We start from the raw sequence: 22,258 nt of genomic DNA on the forward strand, positions 1-22,258 counted from the left end.
GAAACAAATAGCTGGTCTGATTTTCTGAAATTTTTTGTTCTAGGGAGACAGAATCTGAGCCCTCTATGAACATCCAAAAGGTGCATCATGTATTCTATTTTGCTGGAAAAATTTGGAAAGAAAACAGGAAGGTTGATGGACTGATTTATAGCTGTTTCTGAAGCCACCTTAGGAATAAATGATGGATTAGTATGTAGAGACACTCTACCCTTGTGAAATATTAGCTATGGTGGCTTAGAGAACAGCCTGAATTTCTGATACCCATCTGGCTGATGTGATCGCAACTAGAAAAACAGTTTTCCAAGACAAAAACTGTAAGTCCACCTTGGCAGCTGGTTCAAAGTGGGGCCAAGTCAGGGCTTGAAGAAGTATTGTTAAATCCCATGGAGAAGTAGGATCATTAACAGGCAGTCAGAGTAAAAAGGTACCTTTGAGAAAGGTTTTGCATAATCTAGATGATGCCAGAGGTTAATGGTTACCTCTTACATGAAAATTCAAGATGGATGCAAGGTGGATCTTTATAGTATAATAACTAGCTCCACTGTTGAAAACAGAAGCAGGAAAGTCTAGGAGAGATGGAATAGCTGCCGAAAAGGGGTCTAATTGCCTCTGGATAGTCCAACAAGAAAGAATTTTTTCCATATGCTCTTATACACTTTCCTAGTAAAATCATTCTAAGAAGATATGAGGATGTGATGAACTGAGGAGGAAAACCTGGACTGTCTAGCCATCACTGGAAGTTGAGAAAGTATGCAGTCAATTTGAGGGTCTGAATGTCTAGATGAGTCATCCCTGATGAATGTGAGAGGAGATCCTGGGTTGGATTCACTACCCAGGTGGGGTGCACTAGGTGAGGCACAGGAAGGGAAACCATAGTTGTCCAGTCTAGAACAGGGCAATGAAGATGACTTTGCTCTTCCGGTGTGATGCTTTGTAAAGAAATTTGGGAATTAGAGGTGTAGGAGGAAATGCTTATAGGAGCATGAGGGCCTAATCATGGATTAGAGAATCTCTTGATTACTCCCCCTCTGAGGGATCAGAGTGAAGAACCTGCTGCTCTTGAAGTTGAAAGGGGAAGAAAAGAGATCACAGCACAGCTGGCTCCATTGACAAAAAACTGTTTCCACCACCACATGGTTGAGAGACCACTCGTGAGGGAGTAAGATGGACCCACTCAGTTTGTCTGCAAGCATGTTGGACTTCTCCGGGATATGCATTAACAAAAGAAAGCAGCCAGAAGAGATTGCCTATTGCCAAAATCTCAAAGCCCCTCAACATAAGGGATAGGATTTGGTTATCACTGCTTGTTGATACACCAGACTACAGACATATTGTCTGTCTGGATGGCAGTCATCCCTGGAGGGGCAGTGTCTTGAAATGCCTGCAATGCTAATAGGACTGCTGTCATTTCCAGAACATTGATGTGAAGACTGCCCACCATGTGGGACCAAGTGCCTTGGACCATTTCCAGGTAATGCTCCCACTCTATTTGGGAGGTGTACATAGTCACTGTGACTGTGGGTGATTGAAGGATAAAAGATCAGCCCTGAAAAACTTATTTTGCAGTGATCCACCAAGCTATGTGTTCTCTGAAAATCTTGGTAATCTGCATCAGTGTAGACAGGGTATGTCATCTTATTGACCGCTGCACTGCAAGACTCCATTGCAGGACCCTCATATAATACCTTGCTAGAGATACTAGAGTTATAGAAGCTGCCATACATCCAAGAAGTTGTAATACCAACTTTGCTGGTGTGGAAGAAAGACAGAGGATGTGGGATGCTTGACTTTATAAAATATTAATTTTTGTCTGCATCAGGCTTGTGACCTGTGTCACCGTATCCAGATGAGCACAAATAAACCGAAGGACTTGAGTGGGGAGAGATGAGACTTGATGTAGTTCACCATGATGCCCAGTTGAAGACATGGTTGGAGCAAGTATTCCCTGGGCTGAATAAGTAGAGACTTGGTGGGAGCAGAGAGGAGTCAGTCAAAGAGGTATGGAAACATTTGGAATCCCAGCAGTCTCAAGGAAGCTGTGATCACTGCTATGCACTTGGTGAACAGCCTGAGGGTTGTGGTGAGGCCAAAGGGCAGTGTCCTGAGCTGTTAAAGACTTTCTCCTAGCCGAAAGTGCTGATATCTCATTGATCATCTGTCTGTTTTGATGTGATAGTACACATCATGGAGATCTATCAAGCACATCCAATTGTCTTTGCACAATAGGGGTGGAATGGACTGAGTTATTACCATTCGAAGCTTTGCGTGTCTGACATACTGGCTCAAACTGCTGAGATCCAAGACAGGTCTCAGGTCTCCATTTTTCTTTGGCACCAAACAGAACCTTGAGTAAGTTCTGAAAATGTGCTCATCTGGGGGAACCATTTGGATGACTCTTTTGACAGCAGTTTTTCTATTTCTGTAGTTGCTGCTTTCCTCTGAGTGGAAGGAACATCAGGGATTTTTGTGGATTGAGGGGCTGAAATTAAAAGGATATGTAATAACCTCTAGATATGATCCTCTACACCCAAGTGCCTTTGGTGATGGCTCTCCAGGTTTCTGGGTGAAGCGATAAGTGCCCCCCACTTGCCTCCAGAGTGCAAAAATTGGGCAACCTTTCAGGAGCACTGGGAGGTCTTCTCAGAGAAAAGACCTCAGAAGTCCTGGTTTTGCGGACCTCCTCTGCCACATGGATGATGTCTGCTATTACAGATCCCCACCACCACCACAGGGAGACCCATTTCTATCGGAGTCCTGGGAAGTGCCTTGCGACTTATGGAACCACATCTTCCCACCACCTCTCTGGTTTTGAGAAAAGGTCCTTTGAGTGGTAGAAAAAATGTATCCATGTGGTAGATAATGTCTTCCCATCTTGCTCACTCCTAGATAGCATTTGTTTCACTTTGTTTCAAAGAAGGTGAATCTGTTAAAGGGAGAATTAAGAAATAATTACTTAAAAGGCTATAGGTATTAAAGGGGATTATGGGTAAGGGAAGGATCTTGGAGATAATGAACGAAAGTCTTTAGAAGTATCTGAAGTCAGATCAGAGGTCAGATCCAAGACCCATCAGTTGAGGAACAATAAAAATATAACATCAGATATCCCTGTGGTCAATGTCTCAAGGAATACAAATCTGAAAAAAAAAACATGAAGTACAAATTTTGCCAGCCGAATGTGAATATCTGTGCAAAAGCAACTTCAACTTGTGTAACAATACGTAGTTAAATTTGTAGATTTCTGACAAGAACTTTCAAAATTATAAGCCAAAAGAACAAAATTATCATATATTTCAAGTCCAAAAATTACCAATACTAAATTGCATGATATTGAACCTCATATCAGATGAAAAAATCCACACATAAAAGTTATTACTCCAGAAACTTTGGACTCCTCTGCATTGCTTTATGCAGTAATCTAAAAATGAGGTTAAACTTAAAAAAACAAAACCCAAATAAATATCAAGTAAAACTGAATAATTATTTCAGTAACAATAAGGTCAGAGACAGTTTTTAAAGCTTTGTCCATAAAGAAAAGCAGATTTGTCCTGGTTATTGCCTCATTGTCACTTATGCAGATTTTATCATTCAAAACTGTTAAGAGATATTAATTGTTGGAAAACTTTAGAAAAGCTCTTTAACCAGAAACAAAAGAACATTTCTGCAGCCAGCCACACTAAAAATTACATGGAATCACTTATCTTATATTTCACTTCAGTTTCATAGAAGGTTTGCAAACTGAAAACCTTAGGCATTTTTTTCGGACTCTATAAATTTCCATGTAGGAGTACTCACTTTCTTCCTTGACAGTTTTTTTATTATATGCATATTAATGTTGATGTTTGTGATTTACAGGTGTTACATTTACTCATTCTCATCCTTCTGGAATAAAATGAAGATAATAAATACATTGTTAAATGTACACAAATGTGGTTGCAGCAATTTGGTCTTTCTTCTATCAGACAAAATATAAATGTTGTAGCAATCCTCTTTCTTAATGTAAATGGAATCCACTCCAAATACTGATAAACTAGAATCCTTAATTTACTGGTAAAAAGAATTAAACTAATAATAAGCTCATTTTGCTAACCAATAAACCGGCATTATATTACTCCTCCACTTCTCTTTGGAATCAGTATAAAGGTATTCCTGGCAGAATCAAACTCTTCACTGTTAAATATTCCCAGTATAATTTCACTGTCCAGACTACATTTTTTCCTACATATGACTCGTTTCCTTTCAACTGAGTTTATTAAATGGTTTACAAGCATTATATAATCCACTCTTACGTTTAATTGCAGAATTAACTGAATGGAATGTTATTATAGTTGCTGAACTGGATACCTCAGTTCAGCTCTCTAAACATTAGCATTAAACTAGGCATGACTTGCTACTGAGCCATTTCATGAGTGATGAATTATTTATAGATCCACACAGGGCACATCTTCCAGAAAAAAAATTACTTATATTTGTAAAAAGAGTAAACAGTATTCTAGACATGTCTTTTTTTAAAGATTGATGTAACATTCCAGATTTAGGCTTATGCACATCATATACTCTTGGTTTAGGATAATCAGTTACAAGAAGAGCAACCTAAAAGTACTATTAGCCAAAAAAAAGATGATCAAAGGCAAACTGGTCAAATTTAGTGCTCCCAAGGGAGGGATCCCACTTAATAAAATCCAACTCTTATTCCCACATTAGCATACTCAATTATTATGTTGTTGCACCTTGAGGAAAGAAGAAAATCACTCCTGAGTTCCAAACTAACTTGTAGGCAGACAGCACTATTTGAATGCTTTGTATATGAATATTTTAGACCCACCAGTTTGTATGTTGACTTGTCTGTCTCACATCTGTCTCACAAAATAATAACAAAGTGCATATTACAGAAATATGGTTAAATAATGTAGTTGCCATATTTAGCAGGATGTAAGAAGCTCTATAAGTCTTTAACATCTGCATACAGAAATATATATATATATATATATATATATATATATATATATATATATATATAAAATAAATAAAAATACCCAAAATTCAGATTAACCTAATGTAATTATAATCCTGGCACTGTAGCCTAGTAGGAGAAAGACCTGACTATACCCCACAAAACCCAAAAAATGATTAGCAACTTGGGCACTGGAAGAACCTCACAGACAATGATGGGACTGAATGGCTTACAATAGCTTGCCCATCTGGGGAGTGGGAGATAGCATCTCTAGGTGCTTGACTGTTAATAATGGTCCTCAGACCAGGGTACACTAGCTTAGCGATTTCAAGCAAATCATGGCAGCTCTCAGGTGTCATATGTATGGAAGCACACACACATGCCATAGGGAAAGCAAATACATTCCCTCAATGATATGGGTGTCCTCATCAACCACCATGGAGTGGGGGTCAGAACCATACAAAAGTTAAAACCCCAGTGGCTGCATACATAAGAGCTCTGCACCACCCAAGGGTTAGCAGACAGCAGGAAGAAAAAAATAATGCAGCTATAATTTAATTCCATGATAAAATGAATGCTTGCAAATTATGATACATATTTAATATTTTATACAATGAAAAGGCATTAACAGGCAGCCTATACCATAACTAACAACTATAAAACAAAGAAATTGTTTCTAAACCTATACTAAACTAAAAATATATAAAGAATTTTCACGAAACAAGAATAAATAATCAGCTACAACATTATATTATGCAATATTTTTAAATTTTCTTTAAACAAAACTAGTTTTACAACTTTTCCAAAATTAAAAGATGATCTAGGAGACCCTCTCTCTAATACCCTCCCTGTGGGAAGAATAAAGATGCCTTGTTGAAGTTTCAAGTAGTTTATTCAGTTAAGAAGGTAGATGGATGAGTGTTCTTGTTCTAATGAACACTTATCCATCAACATACTTAACTGTATAAACTATTTGAAACTTCAACAAGGCATCTTTATTCCTCCCACAGGGAGGGTATCAGAGACAGAGTCTCCTAGATCTGCTAGCTAAAGTTATTTTATCTGGAGTAATACTTTGTACTCTGTTTCTTGTTAGTCCTATCACCCTCTGGATCACAGGTGGGGTACCAGACTTGACTCAAGCCTTCTGGATTACCTCTGCTTTCAAAATTAGCAGATGGTTAGAAACAACAACCAAAAATAAAACTACTCTCTTATATAATCCATTTATACTAACCAAAAAACAAAACATAATAGTAAGATTACAAAAATGAAATTTCAAGTTCTAGAAGGGCTACCAGTGGAGTTGGCAATCTTTTTAACAGTAACATATACATGTTTTCCCAATCTCTCTATCAAACATGGATCGTTGTTTGGAGAAGGAATAGCTTGAGTGTCTTCTAGGGTCTCATGTTTGGTGGCTGCTGATACCACAGTAGAATCCACAAGGGGTTCCTTACTCCAGTAGGGCCTATCCTTGTGCCTCAGCATCACTCTGTCACCCTTCATGTATGTCAATTCTACAGCAATGGCCTCCTTCCAGGCTTTTGAACAAACTATGTCTCTTAGTTTATCAGGCAATGGAACCACCCAGGCTGCTGAGGATGAGGACCTGTAGATTACTCGAGGGATCTCTTCCTCAGGGAAGGTAAGGGTGATGGGTCATTATCCCTTCTATTGCATCATCTCAAGAATTTCACCAAACTTAGTGCCCTTCAGAGAGGACTGGAGTGAAGCCTCCCCTTCATCAAGATATATGTTGGGTAGGGGGACTCCAACAGGAAGTCTACTTGCTCATTCTTGCACTACTTTTTATTTATTGGGCTCAGAGGAAATTCATTCAAGCTCTCCTGTGACGAAGGTAACCCAGACCTAGGATGAGTCCTATGTCTCTCTAGTCCTCTGTCCTTGGTGAATAAAATAGATTAATAGCCCAAAGGCTCTGCTTCAAAAGTGTATAAGAGTAGAAGCAGTGGACCAAGCACCTGATCTTGCTGGTATATCTGAGAAGATCTCCTCTTCACCCAAAAATTAATCCAGATGTCTGGTATCAAATTCATTGGCACCAAATGTGTCTGTTCTGACACAGAAAGGAAGAGTTTGTCAGCACAAACAGCTAGTGCCAACAACTAGTGCCAACAACTCCAGTGCTGAGGTCACCAGAGAAGACTTTGGGAGCATTCTGAGAATGTTGATATTGACATGGATACTGAAAGCATCAAGGGAGGCCTAGTGGGAGTCAGCACCAGCTTTGCTGGGAATGACATCACCAATGGAGCTAAAGTAATCTGCAAAGAGGAAATCAAATCTGAAGGCACAGAGAACATTAGCATGAGGTTTCTGACAATTTCCAGTACTCCTGGTGCCAAAAGTGGGCCCAGGATAGAAACTAACAATAAAAGGGCTTGGTTTTCTTCTCATACCACCTTAGACACTGAGGGAGCTGAGAGAACATCAAGCTGAAGCTGAGCTTTAATAAATGCTATAATCATCTTGTCTCAATAGAAATATGTGCAGCTCTACAGAAGCCTAGAGGAGCATAAAGAAGCTGCAGACATGGGGTAAAAATAAAAGAAACCTGTATAATTCCTGCTCACAGGAGAAGCTTCCCATTATTTTCCTCACAGTGGTGTTGGTCAGAGCTAAGGCCTCTTCCCTGATAGGAGAGGCTGGCTGTGAAGGAGTGGTCAGTGAAGAACATCCTGGTGGGGGTGGACAAGGCTTTTACCCTTGGAATCTTGGCAGGAAAGAGCTATTCCACTATAAAGGTGTCCAATTCCTCCAGCCATCTTTTCTCCTTCCACTTTTCTGGTCTGAGCCTGTCTTTGTCTTTATCACTAGACAGTTCTTTCTGTTTTTGTTTTCTTTGGATAGGTCCCCTTCAGGACTAGTTTACTGTATCAATCCAAGATGTTCCTAGAACTAAGGTTTTTTGCATATTGAACAGTCTGTATCAAGAGGGCTAACCCCAAGATACACAACACAATGTGTGGTTCTTGGGGTGGTATCTTGCACTTGGTGAAACCAGAGATCTTGTCCTTGTCCATGCTGGTAATCACAGGAAAAAACAAAGCCAATATGTGTATATCTGCATATGCAACACTAACATGACTAATACTAGCTAACGCTGCCTAAGTTTTAAGATCAGATAGAAAAAAATAAGTCAAAAGGACAGAAAAAGTTGTTTTTTTCTGTTTTTTTTTAAACAGTGTGTTGAGAGAAGGGAAACGGGAAGGAAATATGACGGGAATAGAATGGGACTACAGTTCTAGAGTAAAAGATTTAATGAAAGGAGTTAGAACTTGTAGAAAATGACACTGAAACAATCTACTTAACTATTTGAAAATTATCCAAAGAAAAAAGGTGCTTATCTGACCAAAACAGTTGAATAAAACTGTCTAAAGCTAGTGTAAGAAGTACTTGATGGGGGCAATAAGGTTTTGAGAGCTAGCTCAGAGCAGTGCATTATGGGAGAGGGGAGGAGCTCAACTAGTCAGAGTTCTTGTTGTTGTCATCATAGAGAAAGGCACCATTGGCAACTAGCCCATCTCTTCCTGTATACAGACAGGGTGAATTTAAGTACAGTGTTCAGCTCTCTTTCGAGGTTCACTGGTCTTGAGTGGTATCATCTCAAAGTAGGTCCATCAAATCTTCCAGTACATTTCTTATATCCTCTGGAGGCCAAACTATAGTACATCTAATACATATTAACAATGTAGTTCAGATCAACTACAAGTTTAGTAGGAAGGCTTTAGTCCTGAATCAGATAATTTTACAGTTCTCTCAAACATAGCACTTTTACAGGGCAAGTTTAACCTTAATTGTTTTATAGCTAATAAAGGCTCCTGAATGCTTACATTCAGTAACCTAGTTTCACTTTGATCAGATTCATCAGAACTGCTGCAGCAGCTGTAAATCAGTTATTATAAGTTATTTCACTGTTGATTTTTACAAGGATGATAGTGCTGTACATTATTTGTTTTTTTCCATCAAGTTAAGTACCCTAACAATGGCCTTAACTTTTGCCCTACATCCATCCCACCCCCAACCCATGTGTGAAGTGTGAGTGAATATAACATGTGAAATCACCCATGTATACACAAGTGTCCCATACAGTATAGTCACACCCCAAAGTAATGTAATGAAAGCACATAAGAGAAATGTCATGTAAAGTAAATCATATATACTTAATATGTCAGTAATGATGAATTAATCTACAATCCTGATATTTTTTTAAATGAAAGCTGAGCAATGCTAAGCAGTGCACAGCTATGCTTAGCCAGTATAAGCATGGCTTAGACTTAAATTCTAAGCAGCAGTTAGCTCAGCTAAGTGGATTTGCGCACTGTTAAGCAGTGCTCAGCATTTACCCCTTTAAGCACTGTTCAACTCATCTTAGCAGATTTGTGCACCACTTAGCTGAGCTTAGCATTTTCAAAATGGTCCAATGACAGCAAAGGGCAGGAATATGGCCTTATTTAAACCACACAGGTGGGAATACAGCCATAACCTGTTGTAGTCTGATCTCTGGAGGAACCATGTCTGGCATTGGAGAGGGAGGACGCTTTTGGGTGCAGTGCTGGGGCATTCAGGAGTCCAGGGTCATGGTTTGGCTCCTTGTAGAAAACCATGATGACAGACTGCTGCAGGGCCAGTACCAGGGCTCTCAGTACAAAGTGGAGGCCTGGGACCATGTGGCATGTGGCCATACCAGTGCCAAAGGAATCCCCCAAACTGGTGAGCAGGTATAGCATCACTATGGTGACCTAAAAAGGAGGAAGGGGGAGCTCTTGGCCCAATGGATCCAAGATCCTTGGGCATGGAATGCTCCAGTAGTTAATAAGTGTTTCATCCATAGCTGTACAAAATCCTAGCCTGAGTATGTGATAGACAGGTATGCATAATGTTTGTTTTCTCCCCTTACACCTGCAGTAGAGAGGGCTAGTACTGCAGAGGCCCATGCTGACAGACTGACAAGACAGCACCGACAGGCTGGTGAGTACAGATCTACCTTGCAGTATATAGTGAAATAAATAAAAAGGAGTAAATCATTTACTGTGAGTAGGTGCAGTGTGTTCTGTGTCTAATGATTAAATAAAAGTATGCCAGACTAGCATTGATTTACAGCATATGCAGTAGTAAAGCACTGTGTCATATAAGTACAATAAAGACCTAAACCACCAACTGTTGTGTTTACTCTGGTATGTTGTTGTACAAATAGAATGTGTACACATTCTTCACAGCAAATATGGCTTTGACAGTATGAATTTACTGGGGATGTTCTGAGAACAAGCTATTATGCAAAACAGTAGATTGTGGAGCTGTAAAACAAGATATAAATGAAATATGAACTATGTTATGCACTAAGATCTGAATCCTGAATAGTAATGTCTAATGTATTATAGTTTGTCCACTGCAACATTGCCTTGTGTTAACCTTTGCTTTCCAGATTGTATTATTTCAAAGGATTAATACACAGTATACTATCCGTCATGCATGAATCTCAAGATTACAAGGTCAGACTGTCTAACCCACAGAGTAATAGGCAGAAATCAGACAAGTAAGAGACAGAAGTTCCCCAGTAGCTCAGTGTGATGAGAAATAGCCTTGTTGTTCATTTTAGCACACCCAGACATGGTTCAAATCCAGGGAGTGGTACTGAGATGTGTGCATATATACACTCAAGAAATCTTGAATATTTGTAGAAACAGTCAGATAGTGGTAACAAATATTTTCTCCACAGGTCTTACAGGTAAATAAATATTTGTAGTAACTGTAGGAAGGATATACCAATACACCGTGTACAACTGTCCCATTGTCCAATCGCATGCCTGCAAATGACAGCAGGATAGGTAATTACACCACGCATTCTTCCTAATACATGTCTCTCAAGTGTCATGCTGTCACAGCTAGTGGTCACTACTGCCAATCTCCCTGGACACAGATAGGAATCCAGGTGAAGTATGCCAGTAGCAGACACACACAACATCAGTGCAGGGTACCCCTTTTTTGTCAGATATGTAACCCTGACATGTAAAAGCCCCCCAGTACTGTAGCCATAGTTGTCCCAGTCTGTCCCATACCATTACAGGCTGACAGTTTGACAGGTATCTGTGTGCTACAAAAGCGATGGGCCATAGGTAGATGTAAAGTGAGGGCAGACCTGTAGAGTACTGAGCAGTACTGTTGTGAAAAATAGAAGCCTATACAGTTGTTAATGGACTTTTTCTCTCCCCTCACCCCTCATCTGCACCACTAATTATTATTCATAAACTACGAGTATGTTTTCTCAAAACTTAAAAGTTGGGACTTCTGTTCTATTATTGTTCATATATTTAATTGGTTGTATATTAACATACCTTGTTCAAATACCATTGTCGGCGGCCTGTTGCTGTCAATGTAACTGACATGCTGTTACAATGATTACTATTGTTCCATTTATGCATGTGTTCTGTTTTCTAATGCAACTGTTTCAAATCTGTTGGTTTGGGTTAATTGGAACACCCACACATGCTGTTATAACTAATCTTGAAATCTTTTGTTCATGACTAACCAATATATCTTGGATAACCTCAACACCATAGCATGTTTGGGAAGGCAGATCCCAGTGGATCCACCTGTCCCATCTCATCTGGCCATGGCATCGGGCCCCAGCATGTCAGGGACCCAATGTGGAACTTCCTCATCTGCTGGTCATGCACTACCTTCAGGTTGAACTGCCTCAGGCGATGGAGCCCATCCCCCCAGGCATGGGCGCAGAGAGGAGCCTGTCACCCATTGCAAATTCTGGGGTACGGTGCACAGCATCATCCACTCCAAGTTGAATGGATGGATGTGCCAGATGGAAGGCCACCTGGAACACCTGGAGGGGCAGGCTGCTCCTGTTGTCCAGCCCCCAGCACAGCCACCTTCGGGGCTGTGAAGGTGCAGTGGTGACTGCCCATGGGTGGGGACCGCAGTTCCACTGTATCCATTTGGGGGCTCATGGGCCTCTGATTCCCAACCACTCTCTCTGTCCAAAGTGTTTACCCCCCTCATGTGTCATATACCACCTATGTCTGCTGTCTTGTGTGTCTTGTCTGTCTGTGAATGCAACCTCTCCTACCCAACCTACCTCCCCAAACATACCTATAGCCCTTCCCCAATATCCCACTCTCATCTTGATTTAAAAAAAAAAAAAAAACATCTGTCTCACAAAAAAATCATTGCCCCATACATAGCTCTACATTTTGCCCCCCATGTCCAGTGACATAAATCAATCAACATTCAAAGTACTCTACAAATGTATGTTGCCAACACCCCTCCCTGTGGGGTGTGAGGCTGCAAATTCCAAAATGTCCAAATCAGTCACAGCTGTTACTGCAGTAGAAATGTAGAGGTATGTTCCTTTCCTACACCCATTCTGCACATCCCTAGCTATTTTCCTAATGTTTTACCCCCTGCTTGGCACCATTTCACCATTTTCCTATCACCCTTTTTATTTTCTTTATTAAAAATTAGAAATCCCCTCTGCACCCCCCACACCCACTCCAATTTAAATATACCAACTTCAAGATCGCACTAAGTGTGGAAGATAGGAATCTTCCCATTCTGCACTATACAGAGATGCCCATTCTGCATGGTCAAAATTTCAAAAGTCGATCATATGGTATCGGCCATATGGATTTTGGCTTTCTGAAATTCTAATCATGTGCAGGGGACCCATATATATATATATATATATATATATATATATATATATATATATATATATATATATATATATGTGTGTGTGTATATGTATATATATATATATATATATATATATATATGTGTGTGTATATACTCATCCTCTTACTGCAAGACATCTGCAAAAAGCATGACAAAGTGGGGAGATAAAGGGCAAACAATAGTGACATATTTGAAATATGGCTGTTATAAGCATAGTAGTCTGCTACAGTAGCATGGTTTAACATATATTTTCTGATAGATTTAAGGTTTGAAACACAAATGATTGTCATAATTTACTGATGTCAATGCTCACATCATCCCAGTGATTTGTCAAAAACCCCCAATTGTTATGGGGAACAGACAAAACATATGAGTCACGTATATGGACAGTGTATAGAACTCTGGACAGTGGAGAAGTATGACTGCAGTCATGTAACAGAAGAGAAATAACACTGAGAGCTGCCAACCATTCCAACCAGCAACTTCTGAACTGCAGTCAGACCAACATGACACTACCCCGATCAGCACTGGGGAATTACTCATGCATTTGCAAATATATCATGCACTACAGGGATGTAACTGTAGGGAAAAGCAGACATAGGTGAGAAATTGTCCACCCACAACCATTTGCACCATAGCAACATACCAGTACCCCAACTGAACTTTAGAATATAATAACTGTTTGAACAAACATATCCAGGTTGCCAGTAACATACTACACTGACATATACTGCCCAAAGTCACAGTCTACTGGAAATCCTGAAGTGTTACAGGACATTTTTCAGTCTGCCCCTACAAACATATACACCTGACAGACCACCAGCAACTGTAGCAGCATGCACAGTCAAACAAAAAAGGATCTATGACACACATCTGCCACTCTTCCTACTCAGCCCAACAAACATTTACACACTACACTGCTACACAATCATGACAGTCTGTTAACAATGGCCAGACATACATAACTCTCAACTGTACAGATTTCCACAGAATGTCAAGGGTGTGGGACCATATTTATGGCCACTGCCGCATACCACTTCCAGGAGCCTGCTAAGTCACTGAGATGTTATCATGAGTGAAGTCACTAAATAAAGATATACCATACATCTGAGCCTCTTACTGCAAGACATCATCTGGACAAAGCCTGACATACTTGGGGGACAGGTGACCAAAAAAAGGGACATATCTCACATAATGGTGTTACAAACTGAAACAGTTCCTCGTGTTACAGGGTTTGTTGTAACATAGCATCTCTGAAGGATATGATGTCTGAAACACAAATGGATGTTAACATTTACTGACTTCAATCCTCACATTATCCTACTAATTTCTCAAAAGCAGACCAAACATAAGGGGCAAACCTCTGGGCATTCTGCGGACATCTGGACAGTTGATGTCAAAGACATATCACTGTCAGACGTCAAGTCATGCAGAAAATGCATGTCCAGACAAACCTTGTTAATCTAGCAATCTTCTATCTGTATAACAGCAATACTTACTTACAGTCTGTACCCAATTCTGGAACTTTGTCCCCCACTTTGTTGGGCTGTCTCTCCATTTCTTGTTCTGAAGGTATTTCGACCTACCTTCTGTGAAGCTGTAGCCCTCACACCTCCATAATCTACTCCTCGCAGGCAAGGAAAAGAGGCAAGGCCCACATGAAGGACTTAATTATAGCACTGTGTTGCTATGGCACTGGCTAATGAAAAGACAATACAGCTGCTCTGTATGCAAGTAGCAAGTGGGAGACACCAGTTGGTACACAGGCCATCACCTGCTCATGAGCATTACCTACAAAAGGCAAGCTGCTGCCTATGCAAAACAGGTCTGACCCTGTCTACACAAGGACAGACTGTGACTACACAAGCTTAAATATTTGCATTATTCTGAGGAAACTCTTCAGCACTAAAACAGGTATGTCACTCAATTAAGCATGTAAAGGAATGCAGAAGGGGGGATGCAATAATGTGAAATAGGAAGGTAAATACTAGGTTGCAACAAGACTTGCTGGACTCACATGTGGCTGTCCAGAACTTATGGCCATTCCTGCTGGCCCTCTCTGCAGTGACATAGATCACAGCTCTGGCTCCTGAGTCACACCAGCAAAGGTCAGCTCATGTATGACTACTACTGGAGTGTCTGTCATCCAATACTGATTGTGACACTGCTAGGCCAGCTAATTGGGATGTTGTAAATATTCATATGTCACCTGTGAATGCTACTATGATGCATATGCTTGTCTTACAAATGTAAGAGACTTATATAGGGTATGTGCATAGTAAATAACTGGCACTGAAGTGTGTGTTGAACTATATATTATATACTGAGCTCATACCTTTCAACTGTCCAGAGATTTGCAGACTGACCACATGTTTGCCTCATATTTGTAGTTAATGCCTCATACAGGTGTGTATTGTCTGGCAAATCACTGGCAACCCAGTAAAGACTGAAGTCATAACATAATAGCATACATTTGAATGTCAGATGTCATATCCTGCAGAGTATTCCTGTGAATGTGGAATGTCTTTGCTAGCAACTAAGTGTGTTACAGCTAGATTTATAAAGTGTCACTATTTTTCCACTTGTCCACCATTGATGTGTGCCTTTGAACAGATGTCTTGCTCTAACAGGAGCTAGGAGTCTTAGCATGAAACTAATGTCATTGCAAATGTACCTTGTTCTGGAGGATGCTGACATTTGTGCAGTCACTGACACCTGGTTTGCAGCTGTGGAGAGCACACTAACCTTGCCAGGTTACTCATACCATGGTACGTTTATATGCCAAATGGAGGGCTGCAAATCCATAGGAGGTGAAGTTTTAAACATTATCATACACATACACACCTCCAGGCTGGGAAAAATGTATGAAGCATGGAAGACATCCCAAGTGCAGTTAACTGTTGACAAAACACCTACTCAAATCATAGCTAGCTACAGGCCTCCAACCATGACTCTGGACACCCATTACACCTATCTGGACTTGCTTGAATCTGTCAAGATTCAACTGTCTACCCTGCTCTTGGGTGACTTTCACTACCCAACCATAGTGTGCATGACCTATTCTACCTAAACATGAAGCACATACATTCCTTGGCTTTCTCAATGTCAATGCATTGGATCAGCAGGTCAACACTCCTACAATATGTGGAAATATCCTGTACCTGGTCCTAACCTACATAAATAGCCACTGAAGCACTCCTACAGTGTCATCCTCCTTAGTAAGATCTGACACCATAGCCATCACTGTTCAGGTCACCATCTCCCCTGCCCTCACCTTGTCAGGGCAAACAAAAAACACTTTCCAAAATGTACTATAAATCTCCTCAGAGCAGGTATAAGTAGCTTTACAGCCACCGTCCCGTCAGTTGGAACTAGCAGTAGTGTCCAAGCGTACACCACAATACTATGTGAGCATCTACATAGCTGTATGGACTCAGCAATACCTGGCAGGACAAATTTATCTTCCTCAAGGTAGGGTAAACCTCTGTGGTGGTCAGCAGCAATACACAAATACCATAACAGGTGGAAATAATTGCTGGACAGGGCCAAGAAGGAGCAGGTGCCTAATTGAAAGTAATGTCACCTTGGTCTGAACAAGCAAATAAGGTCACAAGTGAATTACCCTGAGGCTAACTTTGAGTGTAAATTGGACACATCCACCAAGGCCAATCACTAGGCTTTCCACACATATGTCTGCAATCCCAGAGGCAACACCCAAATCTGCTCTATAGTGGTGGTCAATAACACCACATACATATATGGCATAGATATAGCCAACCTGCTGCAGACAGGTTAGATGTAAACATCACCCCCCTGTCCCCCCCATCGGTACACAGGACATGTAGAGCACCTGGCCCCCTCCCCACATTATCAGGAAGCAGGTCTGTAATGCCCTTTCAAAGGCAACAAATGGAAGTCTCCATAGGCCTGATACCAACCCTTGCTGCATCCTACATGAACTCAGGCATGAGCTCTCAGCTCCATTACACACTGTAGTCAACCCAAAGCCTGAGCACCAGTGTCATCCCATATGCACAGAGGACAGCCACTGTCATCCTATACACAAAGTCAGAGCAATCCACTAACCCAGCCAATCATATGCACATCAGCCTAACAAGCCTGATCTGAAAGGGCATGGAAGACAATATCAAAGACCTTATAAACAGGGACATTGGCAACCTCAAAATGCTTGAGCCCACACAGTGTGGTATTGTCAAAGGGAGATCAGGCCTGTTAAACCTGATAAACTTCTTTGAAGTGGTCAACAAACACAAGAACAAGGGGAAGATAGTGCACACTGCCTACCTTCACCTAGCCTAAATCTCTCACAATAATCCCCAGGTGGCCATGATATATAAGCCTACACAGCTAGGCATCAGCATGTATGTTACCAGATGGGTAGCTAACTGGCTCAATGATAGTACCCACTCGGTCAAAGTAGTGGAAGCCACCTCTAGTAGTAGACCCTTACAGAGCAGTGTACCCCAAGGATCGGTCTGGGGGCCTCTACTGTTTGAGATATACATTTCTGAGGCACAAGACAAAACTAGTGGTCTGTGGCTGACCAGATTTAGAGATGATTGCAAGCTGGCCACTGTCTTACATTCCCCTACTGATGTGAGCATCCTCCAAGAGGTCCTTACCCAAATTAATGACTGGTGCCAGAAGCATTGCCTCAAACTGAATGCCAGGAGATGCATCATTTTCCCTGTTGCGGTAGATGTCATACACACTAATTATGACAGTAATAACAATGTACTGAGCATGCAATCAGGTGTGAGGTGACTTGTGCACCAAGGTTGGTAGCAACCTGACAGTTTCCCACCATGTGGGCACCATTGTACTGAAGGCTGTCTACAAGGCCCACCTCACACATAACATATGGGCATGTCATCCAGGAACCAGCAGGTCACAACATCCCTGTACTCCACCCTTATCAGATGCATTAATGAATATAATGCCTCCTTTGGCATGCACCTTGCCAAGCAAATGTAGCAGTTGCAGAGACTACAGGGGTTCCTAACCAGGCAAATCCAGGGTCTGCAACACCTATCCTATACAGATAGGCTGAAAGCCCTGTCTCTGTACTCAGTCTGATACAGACTGATCATAGGCAACCTGTGTCTGGCATACAAGGCCATGTCCAAACCAGCCTTGATAGCATTCCTGCATATCTGTAAGACAAACCCCACTCACACAACTCCCACGCAAGGTCCTCACCTGGTCTGTGACATGTATAGTACTTGGCAGGATAGTGTAGTGTCCCACACAACACACTGTCTGTAAAATACACTATCTCCCCATGTCTAGCAGAGTACGTGTATAGCCGTCTTGAAGAAGAAGCTGGATGACTGCATGGGAAATGGAAAAGACACCCCTGGGCTCCCATGTGTGTCCCAGCTGAACAGGTGAAACAGGTGCTGGCTTTGAAGGGACATGGGTGAATGTCTGGGCTAGGCTTATGAGGGCATCCAGGCCAAAAGCCTGGTATCATATTATGAACCTAAGTACCTAGTACTTTACATGTTTTCTGTATGTATTGCAGACTGTCCTGCAGTGTTGTCTGAAACGAATCCCAGTAAGTCTGAACTGTGTAGGTACTGCAGTGATAGAGGATTCTCATGTTCCTTCATTAGTTATTGTTGAACCATGTCATTATGTCTGGTCTGTACAGCATTAAGTCAGCTCTTATAGTGCTTGCATATGCACTTGTTGACACTGTATAGCTCACTCCAATAGCCTTGGTCTTGGTCATACTTACCATTCTGCTAATAGGCCCATCACACAGTAGGATTTGTCACCCTTTGTTGAGGGCCTTACAGTGGCTGTTAAAGAGATGGATTATGGCATTCAGAACTACCATAAAGTCTGGCCTAAAGGGCCCACAGGAGGCAAAGCTGTGCCAGACTTTACCAGGAGTGTGTGTGTGTGTGTGTGTGTGTGTGTGTGTGTGTGTGTGTGTGTGTGTGTGTGTGTGTGTGTGTGTGTGTGTGTGAGTGTGTGTATCAGCAAACATAATACTACAGGGTATTAATTTACATATCTTGTCTTCCCCTCACAGGTGAACATGGGGGTTAGTGACTTTCACCCTCACAACCTGATGTCAGTGTCTTAGCGGACTCACATGATGATGGTGGTCATAGTGAGGCAAAAGTGGGGTTGTTGGGGGCTGAATCTCTGCCATCGGTTGGTATCCTACTTTCACTCACAATGTCCCAGCACACAGTCAGTATGCCCACACATACCCAGTCCCCAGCAGCCACAGATAATGGACAGTTGGAAGTTGGTGGCATGAAACAGGTTAGTATGGTGATTATGGCAAATGTGGGTGTAGACACTAGCCACAGCCAGAGAGCAGGCGAGGTCACACACAGCAGATGGACAGGGGTGCTTGATGGAGGACTGCTGACCATCAAGCCCCTGTTGCAAGTGTCACAGCAGGTGTCACCAGATGCATGTCATGGTCCATCATGGAGGCACAGATGCATACTGACCGCAACACCAGACAGATGCTCAGAGTCATGAATGCAGCACTTCTTGCCATGCAATGGCATTTGTGATGCCACAAATAATTTTGCCGATGTCATGGATAGACAGTGGGGTGAGACATTGTCACTGCTTGACCGTGCAATGTCTGTGCTTTAGCATGTGGTGGAAGTAGGGCATCAGCTAGGTGGACGTAGGTCAGCAACATGATCAGCTGAGAGCCCACATGGCCATGTACATTTACAGTCCTGTAGTGGCAGTACCACCAGCACTACCGAAGGCAGGGTACTGTCCACACCACACTGGATCAGGCCATAGGCACATGGTCCTGGCCAGTCCCATCAGGGATATAGATTCAACAAACAGCAGTCACCATCAGGGAGTAGTACTGCATCTGTCCTTGGGCCTGGTGGTGCCAGGGAGACTTTTGGAAGAATCAGTTCCCGCATCCCTGCCGGGAGATAGTAAACCATAGATTCTGCCATGCACGGTCCAGGGCTGTCTAACATAGCCCTGTGTCGGGTATCCACATGGCTTGATTGTGTGCATAGAAACACTCACACATTTCTATCACAGCCCAGTCACCACCAGACATGCACAGCTCCTCTGCACAATCCAGTTGAACACCACCCCTCCAGACACCCACCCACACACACACACACACACACACACACACACACACACACACACACACACACAATGTCAACCATATGGCCAAGCCTAGGCCCCTGGCAATCCCACACCACACCCTGTGCATGTGATGATACTTGTGCCACATCCCTGTTATCCATATCGTCGATGCAGGGACTAGCAAATATGTGTCTGATGCACAGAGTGAATATAGTACAGTGTAGTAATGTAATGCTGTGTAAGGTGCTGCCTGCTGGCAATATTTATGGGTATACATCAAGGTGTACGTACCTTTTTATCCATGATGCATTATTGCTGTTAGTAATGGTGACTGACTGTAGTCTCATGTACTGTATTCTGTTTGTGTACCAGGTGTCTGTGTGTCTGCAGGCTGTGGGCCTGCTGACAGTAGCAATGATGAGTACGGTGGAATGGAAACACAGATACCTTTTCATAGTTAAGGTACAGTTACATATGTACATGTTTACCAGGTGTGTTTACATGCAACAGTGTGTGTGAGGAACAATTGTGGCAGACAGTGTGACCTTGCATACATACCCTTGACATAGCCAGCTAGCCATCATACATGTCACCTGGGTGTTCTGTAGTAATGCAGGCTCACACATACAGAGGAGGTTACTTGCGTACTTGCACTAGGTCCCTCACAAGCTTAGCCATTACTTTAACTGCAACAGAATCACCTATCAGCACCTGTTGCCCCTTCCATTTATGTCCCATCAACTCAATCTTCATGAAGTTGATGAGGCTAGGCCTGGTACTGTGTTTGACAGGTTTAGGGTATGTATTCCTGACACAGGTCAGCCTGTGTTAGTCTAACCTGACAATCACCAGCATCTGTGTATACTAACTTATATTCATGTCTGGCCTCTCGTGCTGGTAGTCCACACAGATTCATAGTCCTGTACATGGGACAGCTGTCAAAAGGGCTGAGCACAGACCCTACCTGCACAATCTTACAAATGATAGTGCTAGATACATAACACAAATAGCACAGAGGTAATGTAGTTTTGAAGTGTCTGCCATTACTATTCAAGTGGGTGTCACTTGCAGGGTCTATTAGGATTGCCAGTGGTGGATTCAGAGGCCCTTAACATGGTAGAGTCATCACACACGCACACACACACACACACACACACACACACACACACACACACACACACACACACACACACACACACACACACACACACACACACACACAACACACACACACACACACACACACACACACCTTGCTGCATGGGGACATGCATTGAAACACACATGCACATTGAGTTGACACTTCTCAGAGTAGATGACCTACCCATCTATTTATGTACAATACACAGTGATATGACTATTGCATGCACCACAATGGGTTGGTGTTAGAAACTGTGTAACTGTGCTTGTACAGTGGATGGCATCTGTATGGGCTGAAACAAAGTTGGCAATGGGGGAGTTCACAAGGTGGAAGAAGCACACAAAATGGTATAGCCATCACATACACACAGTAAAGAAAGCCACAGGGGCTGTGCATACAGAAACACATACACAGTTGCCGATAGACATATTAGTAACCCTACGTATCCACTTGTATGTACTATAGTGCTATGTACACATGACATGCTCCACATAGATTATATGCCTGGGACATAACACACAACCTCTTACAACAAGTAATCTTGTGAATGCCTTCATGGATGGTGGGATAACCCACCAGAAATAGTGACTGCTGTCATCTACTGCTCCTACAAACCTGGACAAGTGATAGAGTGACAGACTTTGTATCAACATGATGTGTCAGTCAGGTACAATGTCTGATGCTGCCATGTGTGTCATTATGGTAACTGACATATTTGGCAATTATATAACAAGAATCCTCATGGTTAGAGGACACAGACCATGTATAGGTTGCAAACATCTGGATATTCCATGTACATCTGTACAGATGGCTGGTATAGACTGTATAGTGTTCCATGGTGCATGTGAGGCAGATGCTATTAACAGGCTCTTTAAAGTAATGTCATAGGTAGAGAGTAACTGGGCCTTAAAATGGTATAATCTACACAGACAACAGCCACAGGGGATATGCTTCCCACACACACTACTATAGCTGTCGGTATTGAGATTAGAACCCCTATCTATCTAATTATTTGTATTATAGTATTACTCAGTTATTGCACATGCCACAGAGCTCAGAGGGCTGACAAGTGTATACAGGTACTTGTAAATTAAAAAACATCAGCAGGCCTTGTAAAGTAGAGCAATGGAAAGTGTACTGGGTGGTGCATGCCTCAAAATAGTATAACCCATATCCTCAGAGGATATGATTCTCACCCAAACACACTGGGAGGATATGATTCTCATACACACACACACACACACACACACACACACACACACACACACACACACACACACACACACAAAACACACACTCAGTATCATATTTTCCAGTATTGGGTTTAGAACCCCTACCTA

This window comes from Protopterus annectens, chromosome 4.part0 (assembly GCF_019279795.1).
Source record: "Protopterus annectens isolate FY-2018-M chromosome 4.part0, PAN1.0, whole genome shotgun sequence".
Lineage (NCBI taxonomy): Eukaryota > Metazoa > Chordata > Ceratodontiformes > Protopteridae > Protopterus > Protopterus annectens.